The sequence below is a fragment of the Symphalangus syndactylus genome, chromosome 15, assembly GCF_028878055.3.
Source record: "Symphalangus syndactylus isolate Jambi chromosome 15, NHGRI_mSymSyn1-v2.1_pri, whole genome shotgun sequence".
NCBI lineage: Eukaryota > Metazoa > Chordata > Mammalia > Primates > Hylobatidae > Symphalangus > Symphalangus syndactylus.
The window spans coordinates 96,100,622-96,118,563 of record NC_072437.2 but is presented as its reverse complement, the minus strand read 5'-3'; the positions used below and the strand labels follow the sequence as shown (position 1 = coordinate 96,118,563).

General features: G+C 48.5%; 1 long non-coding RNA gene across 1 annotated transcript; it reads right to left on the bottom strand.

Moving 5' to 3' along the window:
* Positions 1–1,509: 1,509 nt before the first annotated feature.
* Positions 1,510–15,766, bottom strand: LOC134732624 (uncharacterized). The gene is made up of 3 exons (XR_010115961.1): positions 13,387–15,766; positions 3,286–3,351; positions 1,510–2,416 (listed from the first exon to the last, which is right to left on the bottom strand). It is a non-coding gene; the product is annotated as an uncharacterized lncRNA (long non-coding RNA).
* Positions 15,767–17,942: the final 2,176 nt, after the last annotated feature.

Sequence of the window (17,942 nt, the reverse complement as noted above, 5' to 3'; positions counted from 1 at the left end):
GTGGTGAAACCCCGTCTTTACCAAAAATACAAAAATTAGCCAGGCATGGTGGTGTGCACCTGTAGTTCCAGCTACTCTGGAGGTTGAGGCAGGGGAATTGCTTGAGCCCAGGAGGTGGAGGCTGCAGTGAGCCAAAATCGTGCCACTGCACTCCAGCCTGGAAGACAGAGCAACACCCTGTCTCAAAAAAAAAAAAAAGAAAGAGAGAAAGAGAAAAAGGAAAGAAAGACAGGAAGGAAGGAAGGAAGAAGGAAGGAAGGAAGGAAGGAAGGAAGGAAGGAAGAAGGAAGGAAGGAAGGAAGCAAGGAAGGAAGGAAGGAAGGAAGGAAGGAAGGAAGGAAGGAGAGAGAGAGGAAGGACTCATCTATCTCCTAAGTAATGTATATGTGGCTGCTCTTGTTATTACAAGTATTGAGAGACTTCTCGGAGGCCTCAATTCTGAAACTCAAAGATTGCCCCCAAAATCCAGACACAGTAGGTGCCCAGTGCTGTCTGTTGAATGAATTAATGAAGCCAAACCAAGAGGCTGGGGAAGAATTAATGAATTCATTGGGTCTGTTCCTGGCAGTTCTGAGGCCCCAGATGGGACTGATGTACTTTCAAAGACATCAGTCTTTGGAGATTTGCTAAACTGTTGCTGTGGTATTCTCAAGGAGAGAGGGGCTGAGCAGACGCGGCTGGTCTCTGAAGAAGGGCAGTTTTGAAGCAGAAAGCATCAGTGGACCAGGAAAACTTCTTGCAGAAGCCCCTGGAAATGCCATTATTCTATAAAATGAGCCCTTCCCTTTCCTCTTCCACCCACCTCCCCTCCTTCAAGTAGAAATAACTTGCCTCATTCATTCCAGCAAGGAAACCCAAGACCCCGATCCTACAGCCTCTCCTTCCCTATGCTGCCTTCTGAATGTGTGTCCTGAGAGTTTGGTGTTTTTCCCCCTGAAAGATTTTATGTCATTGGCTAGGCCTAAAAAGCTTAAAAGAACAAAGAAAATAATTCGTCTGTGGGTTTGGCCTGTCTAAACAACAGATTTCTCTAATCCAGGACAAAAGCTGGACTTGCCAAGGACACACATTTGTAATTAAAATCTGCATTTATATTTGAAAATTTCACCAGTTGGTATTTTTTTTCAAGTCGGCGGACGCATCTCTTTCTCCCTGGCTCCCAGCTCTCGTGCCTTTGCGTTGACTTCTTTTTCAGGATCTTGGAGCACCCAAGCCTTGTGGGGCCTGGCTTTCTAAGGAGCAGCAGAGAATGCTTGGGTGAGGAGGCCTCTCAGCAGGCTGGAAGCGTTTCCTTTCCTATCCAGCCTCCCTCCCTGCCAGGGAATCGTCAAGCCTGAGGGAAGTGCTCCCCCTCCTATGTTTACGAAGCACTAAATTTACGAAGTCATTAATTTCCTTCATAAAGACAGAGCCTAATGGAGTTTTCTATTAGTCATTGAGATCGCGGTTATAACCCTGAAAGAAAGCAATCAGGAGTCTAAACTGAAGTGGGAGTGGGGGGGGGGACAGCAAAAGTCGTTTCTCCTCTTTAGCTGTCAGACTTTCCTGTTTTAAAGGGAAATATTGTGAATATCTTAATCACTACCTCACACATTTGTTTATTATTATTTTTCCTTTTCAGAACATTCAGAAATGTTGTGTAGACGCACAGGATTCATCCTCCAGGCATACATATCTCAGTGGACGGTGTTCTTTGTCCTAGTAGCTGAAGCTACCCAAAGATTCCCCCAAAATTCAAACACAGTAGTTGCTCAGTGCTATGTGTTGAATGGATACATGAATGAATGCAGCCAAACCGAGAAGCTGGGGAAGGATTAATGAATTCACTGGCTGTTTGTGGCAGTTCTCTGACCCGAGGCCCCACATGGGACTTTTGTACCTTCAAAGATGTGAAGATTAGCTAAACTGTTGCTGTCTAGCAAATCTCCCAGGGTGAGTTTCTAGGGTGTTTCTAGGGTGAGTGGTCACCTTAGGGAGAGCCAGGGTCAGGGTCACGGTCCCCACAAGGCCAGGCACACAGCCCTGGGGTGCTCTGGACAGGAAAACTAGAAGTAGAGGACCGTGTTTTCCCAGTGCTCAAATTACTGAGGCCTCCAGGGAGTCCCTTACCCCATTCGGGGCCATAGAGCTGCAGGGAGCCATGCTGCCCTGAGCCTGCTCGTCTCTTTGCAAGCCCAGGCCACCCACTTTGGGCTTTGGGTGGAGAAGACAGGTGTATTCCTAGTCGAGAGAAGTTTCCCTGCACAGAGTCCAAGGAACGGCCTCCTCTGGGGCCTTGCAGGCCCTCCACAGCTCAACAGTTAGCCCAGCAAAGATGCCTCTTGACTTCCGTGTAGCCTCATCTTCCAGAGAATGCCCTGAGACACCACATGGCTGTAAGAAACACTGCTGCAGTCCAAGGAGACACCAAGGGAAGCTGTGTTGGAGGGAAAGCAGCGGTTTTCAAAATACACCCACAGACCTGCACCAAGACCACCAGGAAGGGAAGCTCATTCGAAATGTGGACTCTCCCCCTACTCCCGCCACTATCAGCAGCTCCCGCAAAACCAGAATGTCTAATGCTGGGGAGCGGGGGAGGTCGGCCTTCACTCGAGGAAAGAGGCTTAAAGGGTTTCTTCACCTGTCTGTGGGCCCCTGACACATGCAGCCCTCCCGGGCTCTGGGGGTGGTTCCAGAAGACTCCCCTTTCAGCTGTAGGGACCCTGGGTTCCACAGAAGGGGTGCTGCCAGTGGCTGCCTGGGACTCCCAGGGTATCCCTCCTGGTGAAGCTGGTCAGCAGATCAGAGGTTTCAGTCCTTGACTGTGAAATCTAGTGTGTGTGGTGGCTGTTCTTACCTCCTTGCTCCTGCGTAAGATCCAAATGGAGAGTAGAATCTCTCCACTATCCCCTCCATAGTGTGTTTCAGGTACCTTAGACAGGGCCTCTGTCCCCCTTGGCTACCTACTTGGCGCTTGGGGTCTGACCCTGTCCTGTTTACATCCGTGGCGAGGAACCTCCCTGAGCAGTTGTCAGTGGGAGAAACGTACAAGGGGGCACCAGGATCAGGGCTGACTTATGGGAAGGAATTCCCAACCTCTGGCTGTCCAGTGAGGTCAGGGAATTTTGGAGACTGTTGCACCTTTGTGGGACCCATCTCCTTGGAGAGCCTTTTGGAAGGAGGCTGGGATGTTCATCTTGTGTTAGTCTTTCCACTGGGCCATACCCATGCTGCTAGAGCCTAGTAGCTGGAGCCAAATCCTGGCCCTGCATCTCACAGCTGTGTGACCTTCGGTCCATTACTCACCTTCTCTGAGCCGGTTTCCTTATCTGTAGAGTAGAAACAATCATAATGATGACGGAGATAATGTTCCTGCAGCGTGAATGAGATAACAAAAGCTCATGTCAGACGCGTAGCTGGTGCTGAAACATGTCTGCTGCTTCTCCCCTCCTCCAGCGTTTCACACTGTGCACCCACACTGGGAACTTAGGGGAGCTCCTGGACCCTCAGGGGAATGATATCACGGAACCATTCTAATTGCCTAAGTCTCACAAGCAATCTGATATGCCTAGTATTTGTTCCTGAGTCTGAGAGGAGATCATTATTGTTCATCTTTTAAAGCAACAGGTCGCCCAGTCTGTTGACGATACCTCCCATCAAGACATATGCTCCACCAAGCTAGGAGCGGGTGATGCCAGAGCTGTCTTGCTTCTTGGATTTTCTTCTGAGCCCCACCGTGCTGGGGTGGCTCTGAGCATGGTAAATATTTAAGCACACGTCTTGTGTAACTGTCACAGATCCGGATGCACCGGGAGCCATGGAGCCACAAGCTGGCACCTGTCTAAGTGTCCCAGCTTCGAGAGACAGTGTTTGTGCCAACATTGGGAGTCTGTTGGCGACCAGTGGCTGATAGGTAGCAGAATTCTGTGGTCTGTTAATTGTCTTGGAAGCAAGTCCTTGAATTGGGAGAAAGAGAAAGCAACTGTAATTAAAGCTTCCCTTGGGCAGAATTTCCCTGTGCAGGCAGCTGGCACATTTTTTGTGTGCCCGTTGAGCTCCAGGCGCTGGGCTAGGAACTTTACGTACACTGAAGCTTTTAATCCTGGTAGCAGCCAAAGAAGAGACTGTTATTGTCACCAAGAAACAAAGGCTCAGAGAGGTTATATGGTCTGCTCAGAGTTCTACAGCTACTCGGTGTCAGAACTAGGGAATGAAGCCAGAGTTGGGAAATGTAGCTATGAAAAAAGAGAGTTGATATCACCATTTTAAAACCCTGATGCCCCGTCAGCAACATCACTCAGAGACTGAGATCCTTGAGACCAGGGAGGAGACTTGTGTTTGCAGGGAATGCCTTTGGGTCCCACCACTAGGTCAGATGCTAAACCACATCCTGACACCTCCTAGATGCCCACTGGGGAAATAGATTCTGTCACGTCTCAAGGTATGTATTTATTAAAGCCCATGGGAATGGAAAGACAGCAGAGAAAAAAGAAAGTAGAACAATGCAGGATGAAGGGGCGGTGCTGCCTACAGTAAACAGAACCCAGGAAGCTGATTACAGCAGAGATGGAGGCCACCTCCCCTTCCTCTCTGCCCCTGCCATCCTCAGCATTCTCCCCCTGCTCCCTGAACAGCCCTTCCTGCCACTCGGGGAACACCCTACACATGACACAGCCACTGCCAGGCTCCAGGAGTCTGGATAGGAACAACCAGATACATGATGAGCCTACAGTGTTGTTTTAAAGTTTATCTTATTTATTTATTTATTTATTTTAGGGGCAGGGTCTCACTCTGTCACCCAAGCTGGAGTGCAGTGGCACAATCACAGCTCAATCATAACTCAGTCACTGCAGCCTCAGAATCCTGAGCTCAAGTGATCCTCTTGCCTCAGCCTCCCAAGTAGCTGGGACTATAGGCGTACACCATCAAGACCAGTAATTTATTATTATTCTTTGTAGAGATAGGGCTTTGCTTTGTTGCCCAGGCAGGTCTCCAACTCCTGGCTTTAAGCAATCCACCCACTTTGGCCTTCCAAAGTGTTGAGGTTACGGGAGTAGACATTGTGCCCAGCAAGGTTACAGTTTAAAATAATCATAGAAGTCCCCTTCTGAGAGAGTTCAAAAACAAATGTTAAGGAAATTCTGCCAGAAAGATGTATAAGAGCTGGATTTGGGGAAGGTTTTAAGAAAGAGGGACTGGAATGGGACCCTCACGGGTGAGTAAGGTATAGATAATTGGAGTGGGGCTGAGGAAAGAAGCTTCTGGGTGTGACTCTATCCTCACAGAGGACGACAGTGTGGGGAGGGAGAGGGCACAGAGCTCCCACTGGGCACCAGGGGAGGTGAGGGCGATCAGGCATGGTGCGGAAGATCACATAGGGCCTTGAGAGCTACTTCTAGCAACAACTGTATTCTGAGTGCACTTGTGGGGTCTGCTGAAGGGTTTTCAACTAATAGGATGAAATCAATTAGGAATACCAACGGGTCTGTCTGTAAGACCAGGACCTGCCTTTAGGTCTCCAGCATGGTACATTCTCAGGTGTTATGTATGTGTTGAATTGAATTTAGGTTTGTAGATAGATAGGAAAGAACAGGGATATTTGATCTGGTGTAAATCCTACTGTTCCTTGGAAATGGAAGTTAATGGTTGCCAACCCCCCAAAAGACGACAAACCCTGTAGTCACAAAGATGATGAAGTCATCTCAGGTTGATCTCTCTTTGCTGCCTATAGCCTTTCCTGGTAAATAATCAATGTTTCAACAAGTGCAAATCAAAATAACACTTCTTTTGCTCCTGGTTTATAAATGAGTCAGTGCTGAATTCTGATGGTAAGAAGCAAACCCCTATGATAGTCTAAGAAGCTTGTCTCAAAGTCTATGCCTACCCTTCGTCCTGGTCTTCCAAGCTTGCTTCCCAAGCCAACCTCACGTGTGGAGAGCTGCTGAACTGAATGAGTACTTAGCTGCCAAAATGTACCCAAAATTGTGCAGCAGAAATAATAGTAACATGATATATAGAATGCTAAGAAATGGTTACCAAGTGTCACATCAAGAAATGCTGCATGAACTTGGACAAGAAGAGAAGCAAGCACATTGGTTCATTGGTTCATGCTGATGGGGGTACTCTAGCCTTGGGAGCCACTGTTTGGACCAGACATTCCAGCTTGTCTGCCATATGCTTCTCTGTGTATTTTGGCTTCATTCTCACCAAAGGGTTGTGGACCCTTTTCCCCAGCAGTCACACAGTCTGACCACCAGCAGCTTCGAGGTTCTTCTTCCTCCTCCAAAAAGGAACATTTCTTTTCTTTCTTTCTTTCTTTCTTTCTTTCTTTCTTTTTTTTTTTTTTTTTTGACTGAGTTTCACTCTTGTTGCCCAGGCTGGAGTACAATGGCGCAATTGCAGCTCACTGCAACCTCCGCCTCCCGGGTTCAAGCAATTCTCCTGCCTCAGCTGCCTCAGCCTTCCAAGTAACCGGGATTACAGACATGTGCCACCATGACTGGCTAATCTTTTGTATTTACTAGAAATGGGGTTTCACCATGTTGGTTAGGCTGGTCTCGAACTCCTGACCTCAGGTGATCCACCTTCTTCAGCCTCCCAAAGTGCTGGGATTACAGGCATGAGCCACCGCACCCAGCCAAAAAAGAAACATTTCTTCCCCACCAGCAGCAGCACAAATAAATCTCAGGGAGACACCCTGATCAGCCGTGACTGGGTTGGTGTCCTCCCTCAAGGGGACTATGGTCAGGGAGGTGGAGACACAGAAGGGGGTGACAGCCCCCATTCGGACCACATTGCTGGAGCCTGGGGACCAAAGGCAGTTCTGTCAAAGATGGTAGAAGGGACACAAAGGACCCATTCTGACCCAGAAGCCAACCAAACGGTGTGCATACCAGCTTGTCGTGAATGGAGGCCCGGAAGGGTTCTGTCATTCTCCTGAGTGGCCCTGCCTGGGTTTCTGTGTCCCTGCCTCCAGTTGCTTCTGATTCCTGATGATCAAAAGACCCCACTTATTTTCTTCACCTCTTTGAGTCAAACTGCCCTCTCTGCTGGATCCTCAGCGGTCACTGATACCTGCAGTTAAAAATTCAACCTTTCATGGGTACAAAGAAAGAAGAAATAAGACCTAGCATTTGCTAGCACAACAGGGTGACTATAGTAAAACATAATTTAATTGTACATTTTAAAATAATTAAAAGAATATAATTGGATTGTTTGAAACACAAAGGATAAATGCTTGAGGTGACGGATACCCTATTTACCCTGCTGTGATTGTTACATATGATATGCCTGTATCAAAATATCTCATCTAATCCATAAATATATACACCTACTATGTACCTACAAAAATTTTAAAAAATCAACCTTTCTATAGAGTTAACATTGTGCCAGGTAGGCACAACAATGAGAAATGACAAGAGGAAATGATGAGCTAAAATGCCTATTTTCTCTTATGAAGCGATGTAATACAGAAGCCTTAAGTTTTCTGGTTATCTGACCAAAAGAAATCCTGTCATTGCCCTTGGTTATCAAATAGACCTCATGTTCTTGTCAGTCAAAGAACTGTGGAAATCTGCAGCTTAAAAATGTAAGGTGTGGGTGAAATCAGATTAGGTTTGACTTCATTGTTCATCAGAAGTTCACAGATGGGTCCCCTAATGACTAGGGTTTTGGTGTCCTCGGCCAAGGTTAAGTGACCAATTAGGTCATCGGTCATTGCCATTCCTAGTGGTTAAAGCTTGGCCAGGAGCAATCCCACTTATTAAGAAAAATGCCTTGCCGAGGGGTAGAACACTAATTTAATTTAGGGATAGTACAATCGTATCTGCACCTTCTGCATTTCACTGTTGATATAGCCTGAGCCTGCCTGGCTGGTTGCAATTGTTTTAAATCCTCTGGCACCATTGATCCCTAATTGACCCCAGATTCCTGAGCGCCAGGAGCAGCCCTGACTTGTTTATCACTGGCCCTGGGCCACTGTGCGGGTGTCCACTGAGTTCCGCTGAGCTCAGCCACAAAGGCTGCTCTCTGACTGTGAGTCAGCCTAGCCCACGGTCAGCCAAGCCCATGGCCAGCAGGAGGACCTCCTCCAGTTTTCAAAAACAACAGGGCCTCCCTGTAGCTAAAATGCTTATTTTCTCCTATGAAGCGGTGTAGTGCAGAAGCCTTAGTTTTCTGGTTATCTGGCCAGTAGAAATCTGGTCACCCCCTTGGTTATCAAATAGCTGGTTGCTACTGCCTAGGCAGGCTATAACCTATAAAAACATTAAAGCCGGTTCACTTCACTCAATGACAAGCTGCCCTTTTTCCCTGGGGGTACCTCCCAAGCCTTAGCCAGCTGGCTTTGAAAGTCTCACGTGGGTGAGTGGGTGCCTGGCTGGGCGCAGCTGATGCCCCCATCCCTGATGACAGGTGTCCCCAGTGTTATCTTTATGTGCAGAGAAAAGTGAGTTAGTGCTTTGAGAAATCAGCTGTTCACACAAAGAGCAAACCAGGACCCTCTCTGGTCCCAGCTGGTTCTGTTAGAGTGAACTGGGGTTCTGCGAAGCCACATTTGGTGTGGGAATGCAAGCTGCAATTTGGTCAAAGGTACATTGACAGCCTGAAGGAGACTGCATTTAAGCCCTGCACTAAAACAATGGCGAGCCTGAGTGCAATATTTATTGGGTGTTCCAATAAAGATCTAGAGCACAAAGGCTCTCTGGGGACCTCTATCACAAATAGCGCAGCACACATTCATCTGGCCACATTGGCACTTGTTAGCTCTCAGGCAGATTCAGATGGGGGGTTGGGAGGTGTGTTCCCTCCAAGAATCCTGCTGGTCTACGTTGAAAATCAAAGCTGCATGGTCAGATGCAGACAGGAGGAATGTTGCTAAGCCTTGGAAACCATTTAAACACTTTGAACAGAATGGCTCCTCAATTGAGGACAAAAGTATACTTTTCTCTTAAACTGCAAACCTGGAATGTGCCCTCTGATGATTATAAGCAGAGTCCACACTCGAGTGATGGGAACCAGGCCCATGCTCTGCATATGGTGTCCAGGCTGTGGGGCAGCTGTGCCTTAATGAGATCCAGAAGCCTGCCTGCTCCCCAGCAGGCCCTTGGGAGCTAGGGCATCCAGCACATGTCCCAAGGGCTCTCCACCCTTCTTAGAGGCTTGGCACCCCACCCGCCTGACCCCAGGGTTCTGCACATATGCACTGGAGGCAGCCTGGTCCCCCGTATATGGATGATTTGGTTGGATGACCGGAAAGGGGTGTGGTATGGGGGTCAGAGCATCTGAACAGACAGAGCTTTTCCCAGGGCCTCCTCCTTGGCTCAAACCATGACCTGCCTGCATCCAGATCTCCTCTCACTCTCATTACCACACCAACTGCATCTGCAAAATGCAGGTACACTTTGCTGTTTCTGCACTTGGTGGAAATGACATCTTTTTTTTGAAACATAATAAAGCCCAGTGATAACACAGCTACAATAACATAAGATCAGGCTGGGCGTGGTGGCTCACGCCTGTAATCTCAGCACTTTGGGAGGCCGAGGTGGGCAGATCACGAGGTCAGGAGATCGAGACCATCCTGGCTAACATGGTGAAACCCTGTCTCTACTAAACAAAAGAATGCAAAAAAAAAAAATTAGCTGGGCGTGGTGGCGGGCGCCTCTAGTCTCAGCTACTCAGGAGGCTGAGGCAGGAGAATGGCGTGAACCCGGGAGGCAGAGCTTGCAGTGAGCCGAGATTGCGCCACTGCACTCCAGCCTGGGCGACAGAGGGAGACTCCGTCTCAAAAAAACAAAACAAAACAAAACCATAAGATCAAATGGGTGTAAATAAGGGGGGTTGTTGATTCCTGCTCTCTGCAGCAGATTTACCTGGTCTTTCCATCCACCCATTGTAACACAAGCCCACACCTTTTTGAGCCTGAATTTTTGGGGTCCTACTTAGGAAGTTATTATATTTGCTAAGGCCCTGAAGCGTACATAGAAACATGCAAAGCTTGCACAGCCACTCTCCACCTGCAGCCAGGGCCGTGTTGGTGAGATGAAGCTCTGATGAGATGCCACTGCTAAGGAGATTTCAGCATTACGGAGCTCAGATTTTAAATGCCAGCAAATCATTGTCACTAACCGGCAGTCCCCGAAGCATAGAGCAGCAGTGAAAGAGGGTACATGTGGCCCAGGTGATGATATTAGCCCCTTGTGGAGGTGACGGCTAGAAAATGGCTCGATGGCCAGCCTGGACACCACATTCGGAGCATGGGCCTGGTTCCCATGCTCTGGAATGTGGATTCTGCCTATAATCATCAGAGGGCACGTTCCAGGTTCTTGGTTGATAAGAAAAGCATATTTTTGTCTGCAATTGAGAAATGAAGATAGAACATTTGTTCTAGTCTCCAGAGGACAGCAGAGTCAGACCTACCCTTGTTGACAAGCTGCCTCCTCACACGCCTCTGGGAAGGGACGTGTGGCTGCTATTTAATTCTCCACCATTTTGTCTTGGTAGATGTGACAATGGCACCAGACCAATCTGCTCCCTGAATGCACAACTGTATTTTCCAGCCCTGTGTTCCCCAGCACCATTATCACAGCCGTTGGTCCCAGGGACGGAGTATTCTTGAGAGGAGAGGACCTGCTCATCACATCCTTTCTTTGGCATCACTGTCAAATGGGAGCACTCACAGCACAGGACTTGCTTCATGGAGGCCCTGACACAACTAGGGCATCAAGGAGCTGCAATTCCTGAACAAGAAAGAAATGCGCCTTCCCACAACTTCAGCACAACCAAGGGAGACATCAGCTACAGAGAAGGACAAGAAGATACTGATTTTCCACATTTAATATTCTTCAGACTTTCCAGCAAAGAATCACAGTAGAGATGAGGCCTGACTGCTCTCTTAGGGGAAGTTTGCTCCACTCTCTGCAGTCCTGGCCTCCTTAAGAGGCACAGATCTCTCTGGAGATCTCTGGAGAACTTAATTCCAAAGCTGCTGTGGTCCTCCTCAGAGGGGCACTTCACAAACAGGTCAGCAGCCCCAATCCTGCCCTCACAAATGGAATTCCTGTGTATTTCTCTCTACCTTCTGGCTTCACCCACAGGGAGTGCATTCCAGAATAGACTAGAATGTTCCAGAACTTTCTGAGAATTCTAGAATGCCTGTACCCTCCTACTGGGAAACCCAGCTTTCTGCAGCAGGACTCTTGCAGATTTCACCTACAGGTTCCTCCCCTACATGAACTGCACTGGAGTTCAGAAACGGGGTGTACTTTCCCCACACTGGGTGTCTCTGTTACCTGACTGCCCAAATTCTCCTGCTGCTCAGAATTTTCTCTCCTGTACCTCCTTTTCCTCCAATTTTCAATCACAGTCCACAGTGGATGTGTAAGAAGCACACCAGGGAGTCTTGTAAGCAACTGGTGACAAAGTCAGGCTTCCCTGGCCACCCACGGCAGATATATGCTCCTCCTCTGGGCCCTTGGCATTCGATGTAAAAGCTTGATATAGGTTTTACTATGACATTGCAACTGTTGGAAGCCCCTTCTCTAGAAAGTACTAACTATCATTTATTGAGCACTTCCTATGTGAAAGTGTTCAACATGCATTATTTACGTGTTCCTTGTCCCTTGCAACAGGTAAAGAAGAGACTGAGGCTCAAAAAAATGTAAGTTAACATCAAGGTGCCACAGCCTAGTAGAGAAATCAAGCTTTGGCTGGGCAGGCCTGGCACCAAAGCCAGGCTTGCCTCCCTCATCCCCGCTGCCACTCAGCGTCCTGGGGCCTATAGGTCTGGGCTGAGTCTTTCCTCTTTGTCCTGAGATTTTACCCCAGAATGTGAGACTCTCAGTGCTAAAACAAGAACAGTGTGTGGCCTCTTATGGGAATATGGACACCTGGATGTTAAGGCAGGACTGAGGCTTAAAATGTGGGTGCCAGGCTGCGTGGAGGAAAGAGGAAGAACAGGCCTTGTAGACCTGGACAGCTGTAGGATGGGGATTCCTGTCTCAGGGAAGGATGCACGGTACAAGGGGATGAAGAATGGAATGCCCTTTGTCGTACACTTTGAGAATAAATGTAAAGCTCCCCCCTTTTCAGAGGATCCCAGCTTTAGCCTCCAGGCCAGAACACAGCCCTGACCATTTGGAGGATGTAGACAGGACTTGCTAGTGGGCTGGATTTGCCAAGTATTAAAGAAATATCCCTGAGTTTTCCTTCCCTTTTTATGAATCCAAGAAATATAAGGCTAGTTAAATTTTTAAAAAATATTCATGGGTCCATTGGACTCATCTTCCTCCAATGCTCGTCTCTGAGAAGGCTTGAGGGCCCACCTCCCCCAAGACATAACCCGAGGTCCTTAGGGTGATCGCCCCATCACAAACCTGTTTTGCAGTTTCTCTCTGTGCCTCTGCATGTGCTGTGGTCACTGCTTGGCCCAAACCTCCCCCTTCCGCCCACTCCCTACTCATCATCCTCGTCCTCGCTGTGGCTGCTGGGCCACTCACTCAAGGCTTTCCTGCCCCCGGCTTCCCTGTTGGGGTGAGATGGGCTTTATCCCTCCGTATCGTAGATGCGTGCTTAGCTCACCCTCTAGGCTGGGAACCCTGCCAGGAGAGGGTCAGTGACTTCTTATTGCTGGGGTCCCGGTAGCCATGACAGAGTTTGGCATGCAGATGCGCAAGAAATGTTTTGAGGAAACGGAAATAGAGCTCTTTAGGGCATGCTGGTAATGGAAATATCCCAGCTTGAAAGATATTCAGCTCCAGCCTGCAGCCACAGGTGACTCCAGGCTTCCAGACGCTGAGCTTCCCAACAGCTTCTAGCTGGGGCGACTGGGTTCCTAGCTGTTGTGGAGGCTGCTCCTCAGTTGCCATGGGAACCAGCCACTCACAGAGCATCCTTCGCTGGGGTCCTTGAGCCCCGCCCTTACTCCCTGCTGCTGGAGCCTGCTCACAGGCTGCCATGGGAACTGCCCAGGGGCCAGCACCTCCCTCCAGCCCACCCTTGAAGGCACCTGGGGCCACAAGATGGGGGCTGGACTTCTGGGGATGGAGTCACCCTGCTTAGAGTTGCTTTCATGGAGAAAGGCATCCACGATCCAAAGCAACCAGCCAGTAAATGAACTTCCATGAAATGAAGTGGCTTCGTGTTCAGCAGCCAGTGCGAGAAGGGCAAGAATCAAGAAGCAGGCCAGATGGAAAAATGGAAGAGGAATTCGTTTTCCTTTATCCTCAGAGTGTCTGCTGGGGTGGAGGGAAGACCTGATCCTAGGAAAAGAACACTTGGGGACTTTGTCAGACTTACCAGGAGTGGGTTCAGGCAGAGATTTTACCAGTTGGCTTTAAGAGGCAATCAGTGGGGTATTTCACAAATGAGGAAACTGAAGCTCAGAGAAGTTAAACAAATCCACGTCCCTACCTTCTTCCTGGGCCTGCGTTGTCTAATCTTCCTCGCAACTAGTAGTGACCACATGGCCAGCCAATGTAGCACAGCCAGTGATGAAGGGATGCGTGCCACTTCCAGGTCTGTCCTTCAAAGTCTGCCATGCATGCCACCAAGCTCTCATCCTCTTCTGGTGATGACCCTGGAGTGACATTGGAAGTGACCTGATGAAGACAGCAGAACCTCCACAGTCTGAGTCCCTGGGTGGATGTGCTGAGGAGAACTGCCCCACCAATCTCTTCCCCTGCCAGGATTGTGATCTGAACAAGAAAAAGACATCCACTGTGATTATACATGTTGTCGAGGTCTATTTGTTCCCACAATTAGCCTTCCCTAACTGATACATGAGGACAGTGCTGTCTAGCTTCAGCTTCCCTGTACCACATCTCATAAGTCAGCTCGGTCGCAGGGCAACTGGTGGCATCTGAGGTATTTTGGCTAATGTTGGGCTTGTCCGGGGATACTGGGTCAGAGCTACTCTGTTCATCATGATAGCCGCTTTCTGTGGTCTGGAGGGCTCCCAATAAATTGGCTCCAAGTCAGAACGTGAATCTTTCATATGACATGTTCTCAGGGAGATTATGGATTTGCTGAATGGTGTCTGGTACTTAAAAGGTGTTCTGTGAATGCTTATGGATAGATGGATGGATGAGTGGATGGACAGGTGAGTTGATGGATGGGTGGGTGGATGGATGGGTGGATGGATGGGTGAGTGGATGGATTGGTGGATGGATGGGTGAGTGGATGGATTGGTGAGTGATGGATGGATGGGTGGGTAGATGGGTAGACAGGTGAGTGGATGAGTGGATAGGTGATGATGGCTGGATGGTTTCTACTATAAGGCAGCGGAAGGAGAGAATGTCCTAACATGGACATGGGAGTCTCATTGAGACACTAAAAAAGTAGGCAAGGAGAGGGGGCTGCTCATACCAGTGACAACCCCCTCTTGTTATGTGTCAGTAAGTCCCACTTGCTAGAGAAGAGCAGGAGACCAGACATGGGCAAGCCTGGGAGGCAGCAAATGTGTGGTGTAAGCGGCTCCTGCTGCTGGGAATGCCTCACCCCTACCCCCGACCAGGGCAGTGGTTGTCATCTTAGCAAATAAAAATGCAGGGTGCCCAGTTAAACTCGAATTTCAGATAAGCACGAACATCTGCCTGTGCAATATCAGGGACATTTTTATACTAAATAAACTATCTTGTACCTGAAATTCAGATTAACTGGGTGTCCCGTGTCTGATCTGACAACCCTAAGCCAGGCTGTCCAGCAAGTGACCTTGTATGGACAAAAGGGGAGACAGTGGCATGGGCTGGTTAAAGGCCACTGTTTCAGGGACTCAAGTCTTTCTGTTAGGGGCAGTTTGCCTCTTCTGAATGTCCAGGAGGCAGGAGACCTCTAGCCACTTCATCTGGCCTCTTTCCTGCATTATGGGAAGCATTCTAAGCTTGGAAATGGCAGGTCTGTAAATAGCGGTGTAAATTAGAGCAGAAAAAAACACAAAAATATACCTTTTGACCTTCAGTCCACTGGATACAAAAAGGAAATCCATCCAACCCAGCAACTGTTTATTAAATGTGAAACACACCATTTTATTAATAATAGGAGTTACAGAATGTGAGCACAGGGGACCTTTCTGTTTTTCACCCTAGGAAAAAGTCTCTACGTGCTATTGTTCAAGAGTCTTAAACATCATTCACATGCAGTTCCTATCACTGTCATAAAGCTGGCATAAACACAGTTGTGGTCAGCATAGATGCTTGGTCAGGCTTCAGATTCAACACGATTTTTGCTTATTTTCTTGATAGTTCTAGGAATCGTGGGAGAAAATTCTGGAAGTTAAGGGGATCTTGCTTCACCCTTTCCTCCTGCACTAATCACATCACAAGTCTACATGAAAACCTCCATAGTGAGACAAAAAAAAAAAAAGGCAAGGATGCTAAAGGGATTAGTCGATCCCTTCCTGGGTCGGGAGGACTGGCTGGTCACTTGGCCCCTCGCCCTGGCTGGTGCTGTGATGCCCACGTTAATAATGGGACTGAGAGTTGTACCCAATAAGCACATCATGGCAGAACCTCTGCCACAATCACCCCCATTCTCATGGGGTTACTTGTCATTGTCTCCCACTGGTGGCCCTGTTTTTTTTTTTTTTTGAGATGGAATTTCACACTTGTCACCCAGGCTGGAGTGCAGTGGCACGATCTCGACTCACTGCAACCTCTACCTCCCAGTTTCAAGCGATTCTCCTGCCTCAGCCTCCCCAGTAGCTGGTATTACATGCACCCATCAGCACACCTGGCTAATTTTTGTATTTTTAGTAGAGACGGGGTTTCACCATGTTGGCCAGGCTAGTGTTGAAGTCCTGACCTCAGGTGTTCCACCTGTCTCAGCCTCCCAAAGTGCTGGGATTACAGGTGTGAGCCACTGTGCCCAGCCAGGCAGCCCTATTTTTATGCTTGCCTCTCCGTAGTCTTTGTCCCACCCAGAAGCCAGAGACATCCTTGTGAAATGCCATTCTCCAGCTGTAAACCTTCCAGTGATTCCCCTGCCTATTCAAAAATGTCCCAACCCCTTCCCTCAGTCCACGATGCACAGGATTCAAGCCCTCTGACCGTGTTCTCCCACCACTCTCATCCTACCCCACAGACACGGCCCCCTTTCTGCTTCTCAAACACGCTGAGCTCCATCCCCACATAGGGTTCCGCATTCACTGAGTACCGGGCCTGGAAAATTCTTGCTGCAGGTGTTTGCCTGGCTGTTGCCCTCTTGTCACTCAGGTCACGGCTGAAAAGTGGCCTTTTGGAACAGCTTTTACTGACCACGAAACCTAAAACAACCCCCTTCCCTTTTCCACTCCATCACATCACCCATTTTTATCACAGCACTTACCATGACCTGAGAATTTTTTGCTTATTTGTATATTGCCTGTATCCTCAAAAAAGAATGTAAGCTCCTATTTGTCCTTCTTAACCCATATTCCCAGTCCCTGAAACAGAGTGTGGCACATAGTAGGCTTTCAATAAATGAGGAATGAATGTGTTGCAGGAACTTTCAAACCTTCATCATATCACCAGGCACCAAATCCTCATGAAGACAGCATATATAAATGGCTAGTAATAATACTAATAACAGACAGACCCAGGCCTTACTGCAGGCCTAAGCACTTTTCCAGTATAATTCTCTCAATCCTCACAGTAGCCCTGAGAATTCTGCCATATTATTATCCCATTTTACAGATGAGAACATGAAGCCCAAATGGGAACGTAACTTCCCATGGGCACATGGGGATAAGTGAGGAAGTCAGGGTTTGCACCCAGGCAATTGAACTTCAAACTCTAAGCCCTGATCACTAGGCTCCGCTGCAAACCCCAAACAGAGCCCCAAGCCTGATACACAAAGGGGACTGCATCCAAGCTGGTTTCTGGGAGGTCCGTGTGAGGCTTTTTGTTGTTTATGTTGGTTTGTTTTATACCATTTGTTGAGTTGTGTTCATACATTCAGTGTCAGGAGGAAATAGGCCCAACTGTGACTTGATAAGAATTCAGAGATAGCCAAAGACAGAGGATGGAGGCCAGTGAAGCCTTCCGTATACACCCACTGTCCATTTATCACACACTTGACTGACGTTTTGTGAGTCTGTGCCCTGCAAGGCACCATCTTAGGCTCATTTGTCTGTTAAGAGGTGGTCAGTGCTATGGAGAAACAGAAGCAAGGTGGGGGATTGTGGAGTGCAGAGGGGAGGGGGAGGAGGAGGATGTGTTACAGGAGGAGGATGGCAAGGAGAGCTGGCCTGAGAAGTTCCATGTGGGTGTCCAGAAGTAAGGTGTTTCTGGCAGAAGGGAGAGCAAGTGTGGAAGCACTGGGGCTTCCTGATGTGTGCAGAGGATGAGCAGGGAGTAGGCCTGAGACAGAGGAGCAGTGGGGAGGGATGAGGTGAGAGAAGGGAGAGGTCTTACAGGCACTGTAAGGATTTTGCTCTGAGTCGATGGCAAGCCACAGATTGACTTACCTGCGTAGAGCCTTGCTCTACACCAGCACAGAGACAGTGTGAGCAGGAGCATGGAAAGGAGAAGATCAGCCATGGTGGTGGTTCTGCCCCTTAGTGGACATTTGTCAATGTCTGGGGACATTTTGGTTGTTGCACCACAGGAGTGGAGGATCCTATTGGCATGTAGTGAGTAGAGCCCAGGGATGCTGCTGAACATCTTAGAATGCACAGGACAGCCCACCACAACAAAGAATTATCTGGCCCCAAATGTCAAATGTGCTGAGGCCAAGAAACCCCGAGCTAGGGGATTACTGCAATAATCCAGGTGAGAGGTTACTTATTAAATAGCAGCTGAGCACCTACTATGTGCTGAGAGCTGAGGACATAGCAATGAGCAAAACAGACAAAGCCCTCTGCCCTCCTGGAGCTTTATGCTGCAGTGATGGTGGAAGCTTAGAATGGCGTTGGGGCAGCGGGGATGGTGAGAATGGTCAGATCTTAAAAATAATTTTTTGAAGGTAAAACTGACAGGATTTGCTAAGAATGG